Genomic DNA, 20,644 nt, shown 5'->3' on the forward strand with positions numbered 1-20,644 from the left:
TTTATGTAGGATGATAATAATTAGCATATATCAGTCAGACATCATCTATAAACCTGTCCACTTTGGGCAAAGGGGATAACACTCTTATAGGTGCAGCTACATACATGCTGCGACATAGGGCTATGATCTCAACATACCACTGTCACCCTGTATGCACAATAATGCGGTATTGGTGTAACTGTGTGCACACATGTGATTATTCACCAACCGTAGGAAAATAAAGGGAATAATCTCACCCAAGTTGAGGATATACCATGCCGGTTCCCTAGTTCATTCATTTCCTCCATTCTCCCGACGCGTTTCTTCAAACACATTGATTCATCAGGGGAGGTACTTATTCCTACCATGTAGACGGTAATATCATTACAGACACGTTTGTGGGATAACGTGCTCAATGTTGCAGTAGAGGCACTCACCTCACTGTCTCCATTTTAAACCAACACTGCGCTGTTGTGGCTCCATCTACAGTGTGTGACGCATTTCCAGTCCGAAGATCTCACTTCCGGTCTGTGAAACGCAGGACATGGCCGCTGGAACTCACTGGTTCCAGAAGCGACGCCTAAGGCGCCGCCCCATGGTAACAGTGTCCAGGGCTCACAATACTTGTCCTTGCCCCCCAGACTCGAGATACAAGGTAGAAGGGTTGTAACCGCCTACAGTGAGTACAGAAAGTATTCAGGGCCCTTTAAATTTTTCACACATTGTTTCATTGCAGCCATTTGGTAAATTCTAAAAAGTTATTTTTTTTTCTCATTATAGTACACTCTGCACCTCATCTTGACTGAAAAAAAACAGAAATGTAGAAATTTTTGAAATTTATTAAAAAAGAAAAACTGAAATATCACATGGTCATAAGTATTCAGACCCTTTGCTCAGTATTAAGTAGAAGCACCCTTTTGAGCTAGTACAGCCATGAGTCTTCTTGGGAATGATGCAACAAGTTTTTCACACCTGGATTGGGGGATCCTCTGCCATTCTTCCTTGCAGATCCTCTCCAGTTCCGTCAGGTTGGATGGTGAACGTTGGTGGACAGCCATTTTCAGGTCTCTCCAGAGATGCTCAATTGGGTTTAGGTCAGGGCTCTGGCTGGGCCAGTCAATAATGGTCACAGAGTTGTTCTGAAGCCACTTCTTTGTTATTTTAGCTGTATGTGACGCGCCCCCTGGGCCTGTGTTGTGCAGGGGATACCCGGAGCCGGATCGCTGGGGGTTGTAGTCTCCGTGGCGCTGACCCGGTCCGTGCCCAGGGCGGTCAAACCAGTGACAGTCTTAATGTATAGCAAATGTCCGACTACGCCACCCGTGGATTGCGGTCAGTGGGGACCGCCGCTGCGCTGCCGACCGCTGAGGCTGATGTTGTTTGCGCAGCCGAGTATGGGATAACTCCCCACGGGAGAAGTATTACCTCAGGGCAGCTAGTGTAAATGATGATGGGAGTGATGGTGTGAGGGTCCCAATGCTAATGGTGCTGGTGCGGCGAGGAATCACAGAGACGTGCAGTTGCAGTTTTCAATGCTTTACTCACAGTTCTTTACTGGTCCTAGTCACCTCGGTACCGGCGGTGACTGCCCAAGCCGTGCTGCGTCCACCAGGCAAGGGACTCGACCAACTCCCAGGCAATTCCAGAGCGTGGCACAGGGCTCCCTTCCTTTCCTTTCTCTGGCCGTCCCCACCAGTGACCCACCTTTGTCCAGCTCCCTCGGGCCTTCTGTTGGCGAAACCTTTCTCCGGTTTCCCTGACCCTATACGGTATGCCTTTTTGGTGGATGTAGTGAGGGGTCGCACCAAGATGTGGTAACAACCTCCGGTCTTTGGCAGAGGAATCTGTTGCCTCCACCAATTTGGGTTCCGGTACCCTGTTCTGCCAACCCTTCACCCTGTATCTCCTCTGGGCATATGGGGTTCCTTCTGTCCTCGTGTCTCTGGGCCTTTCTCTGTGTTCCTTGCTTCCTTTCTCCTCTGTTCCAGTTCCTTTCTTACTTTCCTTTCCATTCCTTCTCCTCTCTCTTTCTGCTGTTCCTGGCCTCCACTCCAGGCCTGCCTCTGGAGCTGGGCCCAGACTGAGCCACAGCTCCCTGTCAGCCCTCTCTGGCTGAACTCCTCTCTGAACTGACCACTGTCCTAAGATGGTGCCCACCTAATTTACCTCCTTCTGACACCCGAGCTCAGGTGACTAGCAACCAATGGGCTCCTGCCTATGCCCAGAGACCCACCCCTATCTGCTCCTACACCACTGGGTGTACTTTCCCCTCCCCCACTCCAGCCAGGGACAGATGCTGTTGTGCCTGCACTTCTATCTTGTGGGAGCACCGTTGAGCTGTCCCTCGGAAATGGGGTGTGTGTGGTGCATGCAGCCTACCGAGTCCTGGTCCACACTCCATCCTTACCCGGGAGTGGAATATCACACCTCTGGTTTGAGGTGCAATACCCCTGTAGCAGCCGAGCCCTCGGGGTGCTACATATGCTTAGGGTCATTGTCTTGTTGGATGGTGAACCTTCGGCCAAGTCTGAGGTCCAGAGCACTCTGGAAGAGGTTTTCATCCAGGATATCTCTGTACTTGGCCGCATTCATGTTTCCTTCAATTGCAACCAGTCGTTCTGTCCCTGCAGCTGAAAAACACCCCCATAGTATGATGCTGCCACCACCATGTTTCTCTGTTGGGATTGTATTGGGCAGGTGATGAGCAGTGCCTTGTTTTCTCCATACATATCATTTAGAATTATCACCAAAAAGTTCTATCTTTGTCTCATCAGACCAGAGAATCTTATTTCTCATAGTCTGGGAGTCCTTCATGTGTTTCTGAGCAAACTCTATGCAGGCTTTCATATGTCTTGCACCGAGCAGAGGCTTCCGTCGGGCTACTCTGTCATAAAGGCCCGACTGGTTGAGGGCTGCAGTGATAATTGACTTTGAACTTTCTCCCACCACACTACTGCATCTCTGGAGCTCAGCCACAGTGATCTTGGAGTTCTTCTTTACCTCTCTCACCAAGGCTCTTCTCCCACGATTGCTCAATTTGGCTGGACGGCCAGGTCTAGGAAGACTTCTGGTGGTCCCAAACTTCTTCCATTTAAGGATTATGGAGGCCACTGTGCTTTTAGAAACCTTGAGTAATGCAGAAATTCTCTTGTAACTTTGACCAGATCTGTGCCTTGTCATAATTCTGTCTCTGAGTTCCTTGGGCAGTTCCTTTGAGCTCATGATTCTCATTTAGTCTGACATGCTGTTAAGCTCACACCCGGACTGTTTGGCGTGAGTGTGGTTAGTGGTTCCACTGGGCCACGAACCGAGGAGTGCCTGGAGGGGCGTGACTATGTGCCTTGCCAGATCCGACAACGGACACACGGCGGCTTAATCGACTCCGTGGTCTGAGGAGGGATGAGGGAGGTGGCCCAGGTGCTACTCCAAGTCAGACCTCTGTCACACAGCTGTTGACCCACACCAGGGAATGCAGGAAAGGACAGGTTTGGCTGGTATGCAGACGGGCGGGTACTGGCAGGCACGGCTGGTATACAGACAGGCAGGTACTGACAGGTAGGTAAACAGGCTGGATAGGGACCAGTACAGACTGGGATACAGGAGCAGAGCCGCAGGAGCGGAGGACAAGCGGAGCAGAGCAGTGCCGCAGGTGCGGAGGACAAGCGGAGCAGAGCCGCAGATGCAGAGGACAAGCGGAGCAGAGCAGAGCCGCAGGTGCGGAGGACAAGCAGAGCGGAGCAGAGCCGCAGGTGCGGGCAGACAGGACAGGGCTCTGATCCCATGGAACAGACTGGGAAACACAGGAAGATAGCTGGAACACAGACGGTAGATACAAAGGCAGGGAAGCTGGACAAGCAGAACCAGATACACACAAGGTACTTGCAATGAAGTAGCGAGTGGACATAAAACTCACAAACAGAAGTACAGAGACAATGAGTAGGAGTTAGGTACTGGTTCAGACACTGCAGGAAAAGGGAAGGATCGGACATAGAGACAAACAGGTAACGGGCTAGGACACAGTTCAGACAGGAACTGACACTGGAAAGAGATACAGGAACAAGCCTGTGCATACAGCCCCCATAGTGGTGGAAAAAACTAGAAGTCACAGATGCAGGTAACGGACCTGGGTTCTCAGCCCCCGGGGTGGCGGAAACAGACTAGAAGTCACAGATACAGGACAGGACCTGCCTACTCAGTTGCACAGAACACATTAAAAGAAAGTGTTGCTCAGGCACCTCCCACTGGGTGGAGGAGGTTTAAGTATCCAGTGACTCACAGCAATAGGCTGGGGACGCATTAGGACTGTGCACACTGTAACTTTAACACTCAACTGGTGAGGTGGGGTTTGCCACAACCCAGGGAATTTTTGTTCGGCTTCCATTCATTGAAAAATGCTGGTATGAGGATCCGTGTCTCATTAGCTTCCATCCATTTGTGGGTGTCAAAAATTTGTTATACTCATGTGTAATCAATCGCCAATAAGAAAATGATTAAAACAAACGTGATCTTTGAATTTTCTGTAAAAATAAGAGATCTCTAAATTCTGGGTTATAGGAAACCCCACATCACCAGTTGCGTGACAAAAACCCCACCTCACCAGTTGAGGGTTAAGAATCAGGAAGTGCCAGCGCCGCCGCACTAAGCCAACAGACAAGAGACATGCGCACAGCAGGTAGAGGAGCATAGTGTGCAGCCTGGACTGGTAGGTAAGTTGGCGGTCTTGCATGGTGGGAGATGGTAAGCCATGTCAGCACGCCGCCAGGGATGTTACACATGCGCTGTGAGCTGTGAGGTCTTATATAGAGATGTGTGTGCCTTTCCAAATTAAGTCCTATCAGTTTAATTAAACACAGCTGGACTCCAATGAAGGATGTAATGCAGCGGCTTGCTGCATTGCCAAAATGTCTGAGGGGGTGTGTTCTGGCTCACCACGTACCTCCCCTTCAGGTGACTGATCACATGACTGTGACATCATCATAGGTCCTGTGTGCACAGAGTGATATATATTTGGGGGGGTTTTGAAACGCAGTGAGTCAAGAGACCTGATCTCTGTGCCTGGGACCCCATTAGACCTGGAAGGCATGAGGCCTGTAGGCCACATCTGGTGAGCCTTAAACCACAGCTTTGGCAGAACAGAGATGATGGAAGCAGCTAGACCTAGCAAAGGTAAAAGACCGTGCTTGATATGGACATTGATGTTGTTACTTTGCTTAGGACTGTTTCTGAAGCCAAACGGGCATAGCTACGACTGAAAAGGCTCTAGGATATTTCGTGTGTAACATTCCTGCGAGCCACTGAGATGGACTATGTTATAAGCAGTTTATGATGTGTAATAAACTGCTGGACTTTAGATTACAGGAAAACATTGCATGTGTGCTTTAATTGACCCGGTGAAGTGAGTGCCCCTCAACATGATCAATAGCGCTACCTCACAATTGGTTAGAGAATGCGGGCAACTGCAGTCTGGTTGCAAGGGGTAACGGCACAGGACGACGAATGTGGATGCAAGCATCTGACTGTGGCTTGATGGGGCCACGAAGATTTAAGCATCTGGCTGTAACTCGGCAGGGTTCTAAAAATTGTCGTCGCACTCAAACCTGGTTTGCTGTGGCTTGGTGGGGCCACGAAATTTTTTCTGGTGAGAGCGGTGTGAAGTGTCTGGTGTGAACAGCGCACTGCGATGGCTATAAATGGAGCAGTATCCCCAGACGGAATGGAGAAAGGGTTAGATGACCGGCTGCAAACGCTCTTCAGCAAAATAGAGTGTGCTAAAGAAATGCAGGAGCTGATAAAGATGGCTGTGAATGGAACAGAAAATGAGACTGAAGCTATTGAGCGATTAAAGTGCCTGTTAAAATTGCAGCAGGTATTTGGGAAACGGCAACAGGACATGGTGCTGGAATGGCAGGAGCTGTTGGCACATTACAGAATGGCGGCAGCGGACCAATCCTTGAGTTCTCCTGTGGCGCCGGCACTATCCCAGAGTGCTCAGGGAGGTACTAAGATATGTTGTGAACTGGGTCCTGAGACTATGATGTTGTTTTTTTTTAAAGCACCCCCTACAGGTGTAGTTGTCCAAAAGGGATGGAGTCTCAAAAGGGGGTGGGGCATAGAAAACCAGAATTGGTTACTGGTCGTGTGTTGGTACCGCCTAAAAATGACAATTCAACCGTTGATAACTGGGTAGCTCCAGTAGAAGGGGTTGACACCATGGGGAGTGACACTATGAAAGTAGAAAGAGAGTTCAGTCAGGAGGAGTTAAATGAGGTGAGAAAGTCCCACTTTCGTCTTCGAAGGTACAAGGGCCACAAAGAAGTTGCTCCTGTAGTCTTTGCTGAAAGGGTAAATAAAGAAAATGCAATGCTGTGTGCCTTTATTCCGAGTGTGGATTCTCCTTTAGAAGCAGAGGAGATCAGGATGGAAGAGGAGCTGACACTGCCAGTAGCAACCTCTGGTACAGTATCCAACAATAAAGAAGACCAGGAGGAAGAGTTGGATGCAGTTCTGTAGATTCAGTACAAGCATGATGATCTACTGAGACAGAAGGTTCAGGAACTGACAGCCCTGAAGCGAGCGCTGAAAGAGGAGGTGGCCAATCATGACCAAGAGCTGGAGCCTTTCAGGCAGCAGTATCAGAGTGATGTACAGCAACTAAGGAAAAACATGGAGAATGTGTCCCAGGACCAGCTGAGCCTGGAGTCTGAGCGGCAGAAAATAAACCAGATTTTGAGGAACTTGCAGTGAGAACTGGAGGAAAGCAGAGAGGAACTGTAGCGTCGGCGTCCCTGCCCTCTGCTAGGCAGGGACGCTGTTCCCCTCACATCTCGGCTCCGAGCCCGGCGTCCTCCTCCCGCTCTGCTGGTAGCGCGCGCTCCTTCCCGGCCACTGTGCTTAGGGCGCGCGCTCCCTCCCTCTTAAAGGGGCCGCGCGCGCTGTCCTAAGGAGTCCCCGGCCAATGGCCGGAGGACTTCACCATATATAAGGCACCTCCTCCAAAATGGAGGTGCCCGAGCAATGTTGTTGCACTGTTCACTACTCTGCTTCAGCCCTCAGGTCCCGTTGCCAGTTACCTGCCAGATACCTGCCAGATTCCTGCCAGCCTGCTGTCTTATTCCTGCCTGATATTCTGCTACCTGCCTGCTAGCCTGAGGTCCGACGGTCTGCCTTACTACTCCTGTCAGTCTGTCTAAGGACCAGCTTGCCCGCTCACCTGGGAGCGCACATCTGCTACCTGTCTGCTAGCCTACCTGGAGGCTCTGCCGTCACTTGCTGTGACCACCCGCCTGTCCGTGACCATCTGCCCGTTCACCCAGAGACTGCCCCAGTCACTTGTCGTGACCATCTGCCCGTTCACCCAGAGACTGCCCCGGTCACTTGCCGTGACCATCTGCCCGTTCACCCAGAGTCTGCCCCGGTCACTTGCCGTGACCATCTGCCCGTTCACCCAGAGACTGCCCCGGTCACTTGCCGTGACCATCTGCCCGTTCATCCAGAGACTGCCCCGGTCACTTGCCGTGACCTCCTACCCATTCTTCTAGAGACTGTCCCGGTCACCTGCTGTGACTGCCTGCCTGGTCGCCACCCGCTCCCTTACAAGGACCGCCCCCTTGTATAGTAGCCCAGAGGTTCCGCCTCCCAGACCCGTTACAGTTTGCTCGGGCCATGGAACCCGGTGGCACCCAAGCTCCCTCGCTCTCGGACCTCTGTCATGAACTGTCCCGTCAGAGGTCCCAACAGGAGTCCATCCTGGATCACCTGCGGAATGTCAATTCTCGTCTGGACACTCTGACTGCTCCACCAGCAACCACCGCCAGTGCCATGACTCGCAACCCGGCAGCTCCGCTGCCCACCAATACCATGGTATCCTACCCCGGACCCCGGCTTTCTGCACCTCCTCGCTTCGGAGGCGACTCCGCCCAGGCTCGGGGCTTCATAAATCAGTGCACCCTGCACTTTGAACTCCTGTCCCACCAGTTTAACTCCGACCGGGCCAAAATTGCCTTCATCATGTCCCATCTCACCGGGGAGGCCCTGGCCTGGCTAAATCCTCTATGGGAGAGAGGAGACCCCCTGGTGTCCGACTTGCCTGCCTTTCTCATGGCTTTCCGGAAAGTCTTCGACGAACCCGGACGGAAGACCTCATCCGCATCATCTCTGCTACGCCTCCGTCAGGGAAGTCTCACCGTGGGCCAATATGCCATACGGTTCCGTACCCTTGCCTCGGAGCTGGCCTGGGATAACGACGCTCTGGTATCCGTCTTCTGGGAGGGTCTGTCCGGCCGTATTAAAGATGAACTTGCCGGTCGGGACATTCCTACCACTCTCGATGACCTAATAACTCTTGCCACCCGGATTGACCTACGGTTCCAGGAGCGTGCCAAAGAGGTCACCCGTGAGAGGAGGTTTCCACGTCTAGCTCCTACTTTTCAGAAATCCGTCTCTCCCCAGGTACACTCTCCTGAGCCTATGCAGGTCGACCAGACCAAGATGGTCAAAACCCGTCAGGACTTACGCCGTGCCGAAGGGAGCTGCTTCTACTGTGGCAGTAAGGAGCACCGGATCCGTACCTGCCCGGAGAGGTCAAGAAACGCCTGTGTCTAGGTTCGCTCAGAGAGGTCAACCTAGACAAGAATAAATCCTCTCCATCTCTGCTACTGTCAGTCTCTATTATCTGCGGGGAGAATCGTTATTTCGAACTAGCCCAACTTGACTCTGGAGCGGTCGGGAATCTTATCTCACAGTCCCTGGTAGAAAAATACCGCATTCCCACCAAACCTCTGGCTGTACCAATATCTGTCGCTGCTGTGGATGGGGGCCTCTTACCACGTCCCATCCAACTCATCACCGAATCCGTAACTCTGCAGGTGGGAATGTTGCATTCTGAGAGCATCTCTTTTCATGTTCTGCCTGGACTCTCTCACGCCCTCTTACTAGGTCTACCTTGGCTCCAGAGACATGCACCCGTGCTTGACTGGCAGACCGGAGAAGTCCTTCGCTGGGGACAGGACTGTCATAAGACTTGTTTGGTTCCTGTTCATCCCGTCCGTCCTTCTCCTACCCCAACCAATCTACCTGGACTTCCGATTCCCTATTGGTCATTTGCTGATGTCTTTAATAAAAAGGAGGCAGAGACATTACCCCCTCATAGACCATACGACTGTCCTATCGACCTGTTACCCGGTACTACTCCTCCCCGTGGGCGTATTTACCCATTGTCCGCTGCTGAGACCCGGTCGATGTCCGAATATATTGAGGAGAATTTGGCCAGGGGATTCATCCGGAAATCTACCTCCCCGGCGGGAGCAGGCTTCTTCTTCGTAAAAAAGAAGGACGGCTCTCTCCGTCCCTGTATAGACTATAGAGGCCTTAACCAGATCACGGTGAAGAATAAGTACCCCCTTCCGCTCATTCCAGAATTATTTGATCGCCTGAGGGGGGCTAGAGTCTTCACCAAACTGGACCTCCGTGGGGCGTACAACCTGGTCCGTATCCGTCAAGGGGATGAATGGAAGACTGCATTCAACACCCGGGACGGCCGCTATGAATATCTGGTAATGCCCTTTGGTCTCTGTAACGCTCCCGCCGTCTTTCAAGAGTTGGTCAATGACATCTTCCGGGACCTTCTCTACTCCTGCGTTGTGGTGTACCTGGACGACATCTTGGTCTTCTCTCCGGATCTCCAGACTCACTGGAGGGACGTTCGTCAGGTCCTGCTCAGGCTCAGGCAGAACCACCTCTTCGCTAAATATGAGAAGTGCCTCTTTGAGCAGACCTCGCTTCCGTTTTTGGGCTACATTATTTCTCAGACCGGCCTAAGAATGGATCCAGAGAAACTGTCTGCCATCGAGAAATGGCCCCGACCGGAGGGGTTGAAGGCCATTCAGCGGTTCCTGGGCTTCGCCAACTACTACCGCCTCTTCATACCGCACTTCTCTTCCCGGACTGCCCCAATTTCCGCGCTCACCCGTAAGGGTACTAATCCCAAAGAGTGGCCGCCCGAAGCAGAGGAGGCCTTTCTTTCCTTAAAACAGGCCTTCTCTTCCGCCCTGGTGCTGCATCGTCCGGACGGCAACAAGCAGTTCTTTCTAGAGGTTGATGCCTCCTCCTCTGGAGCCGGAGCTGTACTTACTCAAAAATCTTCTTCCGGGAGGATGGTAACTTGCGGCTTCTTCTCTAAACTCTTCTCCTCCTCAGAGCGCAATTATTCCATAGGAGATCGAGAGTTATTGGCCATCAAGCTGGCATTGGAGGAGTGGCGTTACCTACTCGAGGGGGCTCTTCATCCGGTAATAATTTACACTGACCACAAGAACTTGGCTTATCTCCAGCATGCCCAGAGACTTAATCCACGCCAAGCCCGGTGGTCCTTGTTCTTTGCTCGCTTTGAATTTGTTCTACATTTTCGCCTGGCTGACAAGAACATTAAAGCAGACGCCTTGACCCGATCCTTTCTGGTATCTGATCTCGAGGAAGAACCTAAACATATCATCGATCCCGCCAGAGTAATGCAGGTGGCTCCCGTGAGTCTAAATCGTCTCCCTCCCGGTAAGACGTTCGTATCGGTACCTGATCGGGAGAAGATCCTACACTGGGGTCATTCGTCTAAACTAGCTGGCCACGCCGGTCAGAAAAAGACCCTCCAGCTTATTTCCCGGCACTACTGGTGGCCTAACCTGCGCAAGGATGTAATAGACTTTGTTTCTGCCTGTGTGTCCTGTGCCCGCAACAAAGTTCCGAGACACCTGCCAGCCGGTCGCCTTCTTCCTCTGCCAGTACCTGCTGCCCCCTGGCAGCATATAGCGATGGACTTCATAACTGATCTTCCCGTCTCTGCCGGTTGTACGGTCATTTGGGTGGTCGCTGACCGCTTTTCCAAGATGGCTCACTTCATTCCCCTGCCAGGCCTCCCGTCTGCACCCGAGCTGGCTAAAGACTTTATCCGCCACATCTTCCGTCTTCATGGCCTGCCCCGTCACATCGTGTCGGATCGTGGGGTACAGTTCACTTCTCGTTTCTGGAGAGCCACTTGTAAATTGCTAGACGTCACCCTGGACTTCTCCTCCGCTTACCACCCACAGTCTAATGTCAAGTGGAGCGGATCAATCAGATCCTGACCAGTTACCTCCGGCACTTCGTTAATGCCCACCATTCTGACTGGGTGGATCTCCTGCCATGGGCCGAATTCTCGTACAACAATCACGAGAGCGAATCTTCCTCCAAATCCCCGTTTTTTGTAGTCTTCGGTCAGCATCCTCGGATCCCGTTTCCCGTCTCCACCTCGGTGGACAATCCGGCTGCGGAATCTCTTGTTAACAAATTTTCCTCCACATGGGAGAGTACCCGGTCCGCACTCCTTCTGTCATCCGAGCGTATGAAAAGACATGCTGACAAAAAACGTCTGGATCCTCCTCAATTCCGTCCAGGGGATAAGGTCTGGCTCTCGTCCAAGTATGTCCGGCTCAAGATTCCTTCCTATAAGTTAGGGCCTCGGTTCATCGGTCCTCTGGAGGTCATCAGTCAGATCAACCCGGTGGCCTATAAATTGAAACTCCCGGCCAACTTGCGGATCCCTAACTCCTTCCATGTATCTCTCCTCAAACCTGTGGTACTTAACTCTTTTTCCAAGTCTACAGGCACGCCTCCTGCTCCGGTTTCCGCTGAAAACGAATTTGAGGTAGAGAACATTCTGGCCACCAAAAGGGTAAGAGGGAAGACCTTTTTTCTAGTAGATTGGAAGGGGTTTGGTCCTGAAGAGAGAACGTGGGAGCCCCGGGAGAACATCCATGCCCCTCTCATCCTTGCTAAATTTCTGTCTGGCCTAAAAAAGGGGGGGCCTAAAGGGGGGGGTACTGTAGCGTCGGCGTCCCTGCCCTCTGCTAGGCAGGGACGCTGTTCCCCTCACCTCTCGGCTCCGAGCCCGGCGTCCTCCTCCCGCTCTGCTGGTAGCGCGCGCTCCTTCCCGGCCACTGTGCTTAGGGCGCGCGCGTGCTCCCTCCCTCTTAAAGGGGCCGCGCGCGCCGTCCTAAGGAGTCCCCGGCCAATGGCCGGAGGACTTCACCATATATTAGGCACCTCCTCCAAAATGGAGGTGCCCGAGCAATGTTGTTGCACTGTTCACTACTCTGCTTCAGCCCTCAGGTCCCGTTGCCAGTTACCTGCCAGATACCTGCCAGATTCCTGCCAGCCTGCTGTCTTATTCCTGCCTGATATTCTGCTACCTGCCTGCTAGCCTGAGGTCCGACGGTCTGCCTTCCAACTCTTGTCAGTCTGTCTATGGACCAGCTTGCCCGCTCACCTGGGAGCGCACATCTGCTACCTGTCTGCTAGCCTTCCTGGAGGCTCTGCCGTCACGTGCTGTGACCACCCGCCTGTCCGTGACCATCTGCCCGTTCACCCAGAGACTGCCCCGGTCACTTGCCGTGACCATCTGCCCGTTCACCCAGAGACTGCCCCGGTCACTTGCCGTGACCATCTGCCCGTTGACCCAGAGACTGCCCCGGTCATTTGCCGTGACCAACTGCCCGTTCACCCAGAGACTGCCCCGGTCACTTGCCGTGACCATCTGCCCGTTCATCCAGAGACTGCCCCGGTCACTTGCCGTGACCTCCTACCCGTTCTTCTAGAGACTGTCCCGGTCACCTGCTGTGACTGTCTGCCTGGTCGCCACCCGCTCCCTTACAAGGACCGCCCCCTTGTATAGTAGCCCAGAGGTTCCGCCTCCCAGACCCGTTACAGGAACTCAACCAATGGAAGGAAATGTTCCAGAAAAATAAAGAGGACCTCCGCAAAACCAAGGAGGAGGTTTTGCAGTTGAAGCTTGAGAAAGAGTAGTCTGAAGATGAGCTGAATGAAATGAAAAATCATTTCTCCCTGGTGCAGTCAGAGCTGAACCAAGTGAAGAAAGGCTCTGGGGATGCGGAGGAAGCAGAGGTCACAAGAAAGGAAGTGCAGAGATTTCAAGAGCAGGTGAAGCAGCTGATGCAGGAGATGCAAAGGCTGGACGAGGGTCTACACCAGCGGGATAGGGAGCTATCTGCCTTAAAAGGGGCGCTGAAGGACGAAGTTTCTGGACGCGATCAAGACCTAGAACACCTGCGAGAACAGTTCAACCGGGAGCTGCGTGAATCCAAGAAGGAGTATGATGAACACAATAGGGACCTGCTATAAACCAAGAGGGACTATGAGGATCTCCTCAAGGTTAAGAAAAAACTAGAGGATGATAAGCCTGATGCAGAGCACATGCCACAAATGATTGAGACCACTCAGCAGGACACCCATGATGAGAATGATGATCTCCGTAGAAAGATCCTAGGACTGGAAGCTCAGGTGAAGGAGCTGAAGACATTCTGTGATGATCTGCAGAGGGCAGAGACGTGCCTTCAGGATAGAATCAGCAGGATGGAAGCTGAGTGGAAAAAGATGGAGGAGTCTATCGGAGAAGCCACAGATCAGGGTCAGGAGTTTGCCACTGAAGAAGGGAGGTATGAAGCAAATACCTCCTCGAATAATGTGAGCTTGGATGATTCGGTGGATGTAAGAGCCGAGATCAAGGAGCTCAAGGAGACGCTACAAGCCCATTTGAAGCAAGAGAAGCTTGAGAGACTGGCTGTCGAGTGCGGAGTAGGCTCATTGGAGACAGAGAGGGCTGAGAGAATTCTGCTGATAAAGGAGCAGTTGAAGCAGGAAGAACTTCAGAGATGGGCTGCTGAGAGGCGAGTAGCTGAGCTAGAGGAAGAAGTTTTCGAGCTCAAAGGTCGCCTGGCAAAGTACCAATCAGTGAACGAGGCCGCCTTCGAGAAGAAAAAGGGCAAACAAGTTGCGCTTAATCGTTTATACTATGAGAAGGTGGAACTGAGGAGAGCTGAGGAAGTGTTAAAAGAAGATCAGTATGGGATGGAAAATGTCAAGAGGAGAATTCTTGAGTTCATAGCTGTGAGTCAGCTCAGGGGAAGCATACAGTGTGAAGAATCTGAAACTCAGTTGTCCCTGAAACCTGAGCCAGATGATCGTTTGGAGACCACTGATTAGACAGAAACTTCACTGTACAAGTGCCTCATAGATGTACCCGAAGATTTGAGAGAAGAATGCACCAGAGAGTCAGTGCATGAAGAGTTTAAGAAAGCCGTGGGAGCCTGTAAGGTGTACTCGACCTCAGAAGCTAAACAGCTGGTGGTCCTGTCCACAACTGAAGTCACAGGGAAGAGGGTGGCTGTCCTAAGTGACATGCACTGGCGATGTGTTTGCATGAAGAGGATTGTCCGGTTGAAGACTGAACAAGCCATTAGACAACTGGAGCTTATGAGAAAAGCTCAAAGTCTGCGAGAAGAAGTCATCTGGGTGCCTCATGCTCTGGTAAGAAAGCTCATTGGGAGAAATGGCCAAGCCATGCAAATGATGGTAAAGAAGTCTGGTGTGATGAAAGTAAGCAGTCCACGTGATCATCAGGACTGGATACCGGATGAAGACAGCATGGTGTCATTCTCCACTGTAGGAACGGAAGAAAATCTTGCATATGTAAGAATGCTGATGGAGTACCGAGTGACCTACCTGCGAGAGGTAGAACAGTTGAATCCCGCCAGACTGTGAATGGAAAGACAGCGTCGACTGAGCAGCAGAAGATGGCAGCCGTTTATAAATTGTGAGACCAGACAGAGAAAGGGCCTTCCAAATAATAGAACGGCTACAGCAGAAGTTAGAGACCTTTCAAGATGTTCTGAGGATAGTGGGTGTGGGTTTAGAGGTCGTGAGTCCTCCATTAGCTCAAGTCTGAGAGGCCCATACAAATGACCCAATACAGTAAGAGACAGTATGGAGTCGGACCTGACCTTAGATACAAGGGCAAGTGAGTCGCACTGCTGTATTGACCGCTGGGAGCGAGGGGGGTCTGACAAGGTTACGACTCGGAAATGTGAGTTGACGAAGTTAGTGACAAAGACTAATCACATGACTGTGACATCATCACAGGTCCTGTGCGCACAAAGGGATATATATTCGGGGGGTTTTTGAAACGCAGTGAGTCAAGAGACCTGATCTCTGTGCCTGAGACACCATTAGACCTGGAAGGCACAAGGCCTGTAGGCCACATCTGGTGAGCCTTAAACCACAGCTTTGGCAGAACAGAGTTAATGGAAGCAGCTATACCTGACAAAGGTAAAAGACGGTGCTTGATATGGACCTTGATGTTGTTACCTTGCTGAGGACTGTTTCTGAAGCCAAGCGGGCAGAGCTGCCACTGAAAAGGCTCTAGGATATTATGATGCGCCCCCTGGGCCAGTGTTGTTTGGGGGATACCCGGAGCCGGATCAGATGGGGGTTGTAGTCTCCGAGTGGCGGTGACCCGGTCCGTGCCCAGGGTGTCAAGCTCAGTGTGTGGCAGTCTTTACAGATGTTATCAGTTGTTCTTTGTGTCGACTACGCCACCCGTTGATTTGCGGTCAATACGGCCGCCGCTGTAGCAGGGTCCGCTGAGGCTGGTGGTATGTGTGCAGCTTCGGGTAGTATAACCCCCAACGGGAGGGGTATAGCCTCAGGGGGTCAGGTGTAGAGGATGGTGGTAGTGGTGGTGCAGTGTGGATGGTAAGAAGACTCAGAGTCAGGCTGTGCAGTTCAGGGTTTTTACTTACTGCTGTTCTGTTGGTCACTCTGGCCTTGAGTGACCGCCCGAGCCGTGCTGCGTCCACCAGGTCCTGGACTCGGCCAACCCCCAAGCAATTCTGGAGCGTGGTCCTGAGCTCCCTTTCTGACTGTCCTTTCTACTGGCCTTTCTCACCAGGGGTCCACTTATATCCGGCTCCCTCGGGCCTCTTGGTGGGTGCACCTCTCCGGGGTTCCCTGACCCTATGCCTGGTGTGCCTTCTTAGTGGACTTAGTGAGAGGCTGCTCCACATGAAATGACGCAGCCTCCGGTTCTTAGCTGAGGGTTGTTTCTCTCCTCCACTAATTTGGGATCCGGTTCCCTTGCGTGCCAACCCTTCACCCTTCTGGTTTAATTCTGGGTTCTTGGGGTTCCTTCTTCTCCCCCTCTGGGTCCTTCTCTTCTCCTCTCTCTTCTCTCTGCAGGCGCTCCTGGACCTCTCTCAGGACTCACTAACCCTCTACAGAAGACTGACCCTGATCTAAGATGGTTCCCACCTTATATACTCCCTCTATGTGTGAGCTCAGGTGACCAGCACCCAATGAGCTCCTAGCATTACCCAGACTGCTCCCCCTATCTGCCCCTACACTACTGGGATGTTCCACCCCCCTCCCACTCCAGCCAGGGACAGACACTGTCGTACCTGCACATATTCCTAGTGGGAGTACCATCGGTCTGTCCCTCGGAAATGGGATGTATGTAGTGTATGCAGCTAACTGAGCTCAGTTCCACACTCCATCCTTACCCGGGAGTGGAATATCACACCTCTGGGTTGAGGTGCAATACCCCTGTAGCAGCCGAATCCTCAGGGTGCTACATTCCCCCCTGGTAAATCACAGCACGTCCTCGGGCTGTAAGAGAACAAAACATCCATAAACATACAATTTTTTATAACAACATAAACATATAAAACATTATATATATATCATCAGCATAAACTTTTTATATAAAACTTTCTTGTTCCTTCGGCCACGGTGCGACTTGTGACCGGGTAAAGTGCGACAGTCTCTGGTAGAAAAACAACAGTTTCCTATAAAACCGGTAGGGGGCGCCTTAGAAAGCGCAACTATGTACAAGGGGAAATATGGCCGCTCTCAGTCCTCGGCCAGGTATTAGGAAAGGAATGACCGCTCTCAGTCCTCGGTCAGTGGGAATAGGGACACACGGGTTTCAGTTCAATTTGCTGGTCCCAACGGGGACTATATTTTAACTAGCAGCAGTAACAGTTCTTATACCCTGACGGGTAACTATTTACAGTCTCTTTACCGTACTTTAATGACGGCGTCCTCCTGCTCCTTCTTCAGACCCGTCCGGGTCCTCTTGCTCCTCCTCACACCGCAGCTCCTCCTCCGTCAAGCGATGTACATGGAGGGCGTAGGGTCCTTTGGCACACTTGTGCCGGGTGAACGTGACCTCGTCCCCTACGTACAGGTCACGACCTCTGTGTCCCTCCGGCAGATGGCTTTCTACGTCTCTGCGGGTTACAAAGACGTCGCCGGGGGTATGATGGTCTCTTATGAAGCCCCACCCATGCTGCAGGTTGAATTTAATCACAGTCCCGATGGTACGGGGACCATGAGCTGCACGGGGGTTCCTCCTGGTCCGGCTCTTCTGCCCTGCGCTCTGTTCCTGCAGCCGCTGCTCACGGATCCGCCTCTCTTTCCGCTCTTGCTCGAAGGCTGCCAACTGCTGGCGGCAGCACTCCACTCGCTCTGCTGCGGCTGCCCGTGTTTCTTGAGTGAACCCCATGAGGTCTCCTCCGGTGGGGTCCCACTCGAATTGTGCTTCTTCTAGCGGGAGCGGGGTTCTCCTGACGGGCTTCGGAGCCGGAATCAGGGGCTCGCACAGGGGCCTTGCTCTTTGGAGTTCCAGTTGGTAGTACTCCTGGGGCCATACAGAGGGCTGCCCATCCGGGCACGTGTGCTGGGCAAATAGATCTTCACCCAGGTGCGGTACTCTAGATGTTGAGGGCGCGGTGGTGGAAGCGGCGCCCGGGTTCGCCAGGCCTTGCGACCAGGCCTGGGGTACCCTGAACGTAAAGGGCACCGTGAAGACGGCGGCGCCCGGGGGTACTCGGCCTTGCGACCAGGCCGGTGGCTCCGCGGAGGTAGGGGGCGCTGTTGGAATTGCGGCGCCCGGAGGTACTAGACCTTGCGACCAGGCCGATGGTATTTCCTGCTTCGCCGCGCTCAGGGTTGAGGCGCGTGACGTCACAGGGGTCGCGGCCGCGGCTTCTGCTTGAGGCCTAGTCTGGCACGGTGACGATGCAGCGACGGGCACGGCAGGGGAAATTTCGGGCTCTGCGACGGGGAGCTGGGACAGGTACTCGGTTTCTCGGCTCGGGGTAGAGACGTCCCCTTTACCTGCCTCCGTCCGTTCAGCTCCCTTCTCGGCGCCGTCTCCTGCCTTCATTCCTCCTGCGCCATCCTCAGAGGCGGTCTGTCTCCTCGTCTCGGGCGGCGTGCTCCGCTGACGGGTTCCGGTCTGCTGGGCCATCTCACGGCTCCACTCCGTCAGCGTGTCTTGCTGCACCTGGGCCATCCTCCGTGCGAGGCCCTCCAGCGCGGTTTGTGCACACTCCCGGTCTCGGGGGAGCTGTGCTAGGATCTCCACTAAGCCTAGTGGGGTTGTTGCTTGCAGCAGGCTCCTGACCACTGGGTCGGTGCTGCCTGTCTCTCCCTCCATCTCCGGGTACGCTATCTCTGGACTCCTCTCCAGACTTCTTGTCTCCGGGTGCGCTCTCTCCAGACTTCTTGTCTCCGGGTGCGCTCTCTCCAGACTCCTCCAGGCTGCACCCATCTTCGTTCTTTTGTTCTGTCTCCGCCCACATTGAGGGTGGTCCCGGGGCAACTTAGTGATTGTCAGTTCCAGGGGCAGTTCTCTCACGCTGATGGACACTTCCAGCATCACAGTCTCTGTTGGTGGGCGCGGTTTCCGCTTTTGGCGCCATTCTTCGACCTGACCCACGATGGGAGGTGGCCTTTTGCCACCCTCTGGCACGCCCATAATGGCGTCCGCTCTTCCAAGGCGGGAAATCCTTGGAAATGGCGGGAATCGTCTCCCAGTGGCGGGAAACTCCATGGATGGCGGGAAAAAGCTGCAAATGGCGGACAACCGGCGGGAAACGACCTGTGATGGGGTCCGTTGGCGGGGACCCTCCGGAACCGGCGGGAGACTTCTTTTTGAGGTAACGGTGAACTTTTCTTCAGGCACGCAGTACCCGGTTGTTACGGGCACGTTATCCTGCCGACTACGCCAAAGTTGACGCGCCCCCTGGGCCAGTGTTGTTTGGGGGATACCTGGAGCCGGATCAGATGGGGGTTGTAGTCTCCGAGTGGCGGTGACCCGGTCCGTGCCCAGGGTGTCAAGCTCAGTGTGTGGCAGTCTTTACAGATGTTATTAGTTGTTCTTTGTGTCGACTACGCCACCCGTTGATTTGCGGTCAATACTGCCGCCGCTGCAGCAGGGTCCGCTGAGGCTGGTGGTATGTGTGCAGCTTCGGGTAGTATAACCCCCAACGGGAGGGGTATAGCCTCAGGGGGTCAGGTGTAGAGGATGGTGGTAGTGGTGGTGCAGTGTGGATGGTAAGAAGACTCAGAGTCGGGCTGTGCAGTTCAGGGTTTTTACTTACTGCTGTTCTGTTGGTCACTCTGGCCTTGAGTGACCGCCCGAGCCGTGCTGCGTCCACCAGGTCCTGGACTCGGCCAACCCCCAAGCAATTCTGGAGCGTGGTCCTGAGCTCCCTTTCTGACTGTCCTTTCTACTGGCCTTTCTCACCAGGGGTCCACTTATATCCGGCTCCCTCGGGCCTCTTGGTGGGTGCACCTCTCCGGGGTTCCCTGACCCTATGCCTGGTGTGCCTTCTTAGTGGACTTAGTGAGAGGCTGCTCCACATGAAATGACGCAGCCTCCGGTTCTTAGCTGAGGGTTGTTTCTCTCCTCCACTAATTTGGGATCCGGTTCCCTTGCGTGCCAACCCTTCACCCTTCTGGTTTAATTCTGGGTTCTTGGGGTTCCTTCTTCTCCCCCTCTGGGTCCTTCTCTTCTCCTCTCTCTTCTCTCTGCAGGCGCTCCTGGACCTCTCTCAGGACTCACTAACCTTCTACAGAAGACTGACCCTGATCTAAGATGGTTCCCACCTTATATACTCCCTCTATGTGTGAGCTCAGGTGACCAGCACCCAATGAGCTCCTAGCATTACCCAGACTGCTCCCCCTATCTGCCCCTACACTACTGGGATGTTCCACCCCCCTCCCACTCCAGCCAGGGACAGACACTGTCGTACCTGCACATATTCCTAGTGGGAGTACCATCAGTCTGTCCCTCGGAAATGGGATGTATGTAGTGTATGCAGCTAACTGAGCTCAGTTCCACACTCCATCCTTACCCGGGAGTGGAATATCACACCTCTGGGTTGAGGTGCAATACCCCTGTAGCAGCCGAATCCTCAGGGTGCTACAATTACATGTGTAATATTCCTGCGAGCCGCTGAGATGGACTATGTTATAAGCAGTTTATGATGTGTAATAAACTGCTGGACTTTAGATTACTGGAAAACGTTGCATGTGTGCTTTAGTTAACCCGGTGAAGTGAGTGCCCCTCAACATGATCAATAGCGCTACCGCACAAGGAGTAGAACCCTCTCAAGGAGGATCACAAGGAAATGGACACCATGTGACTTAAATATGAGTGTCTGAGCAAAGGGTCTGAATACTTATGACCATGTGATATTTCAGCTTTTGCTTTTTTTAATAAATTTGTAAAAATTTCTACATTTCTGTTTTTTTTTCAGTCAAGATGGGGTACAGAGTGTACTTTAATGAGAAAAAAAATGAACTTTTTAAACTTATAAAATGGCTGCAATGAAACAAGGTGAAATATTTAAAGGGGTCTGAATACTTTCCGTACCGACTGTATATTCTGCTCCTCAGACATGTTGTGATGCGGCATAAACAGGTGTACTTCAGACGCATGCCCTGCTATAGGGTTTGCAGCTGGAAAATGGAGATCCACGTGAAGGGACACATATTT

General features: G+C 52.8%; 1 pseudogene; it reads left to right on the forward strand.

Annotated features, from left to right (window-relative positions):
- LOC141201657 (cingulin-like) overlaps window positions 1–20,644 on the forward strand; it is a 166,947-nt pseudogene that overhangs the window by 89,655 nt on the left and 56,648 nt on the right.

This window comes from Phyllobates terribilis, unplaced genomic scaffold (genome assembly GCF_046119375.1).
Source record: "Phyllobates terribilis strain yellow unplaced genomic scaffold, ASM4611937v1 Scaffold_122__1_contigs__length_5177241, whole genome shotgun sequence".
Taxonomy (NCBI): Eukaryota; Metazoa; Chordata; class Amphibia; order Anura; family Dendrobatidae; genus Phyllobates; species Phyllobates terribilis.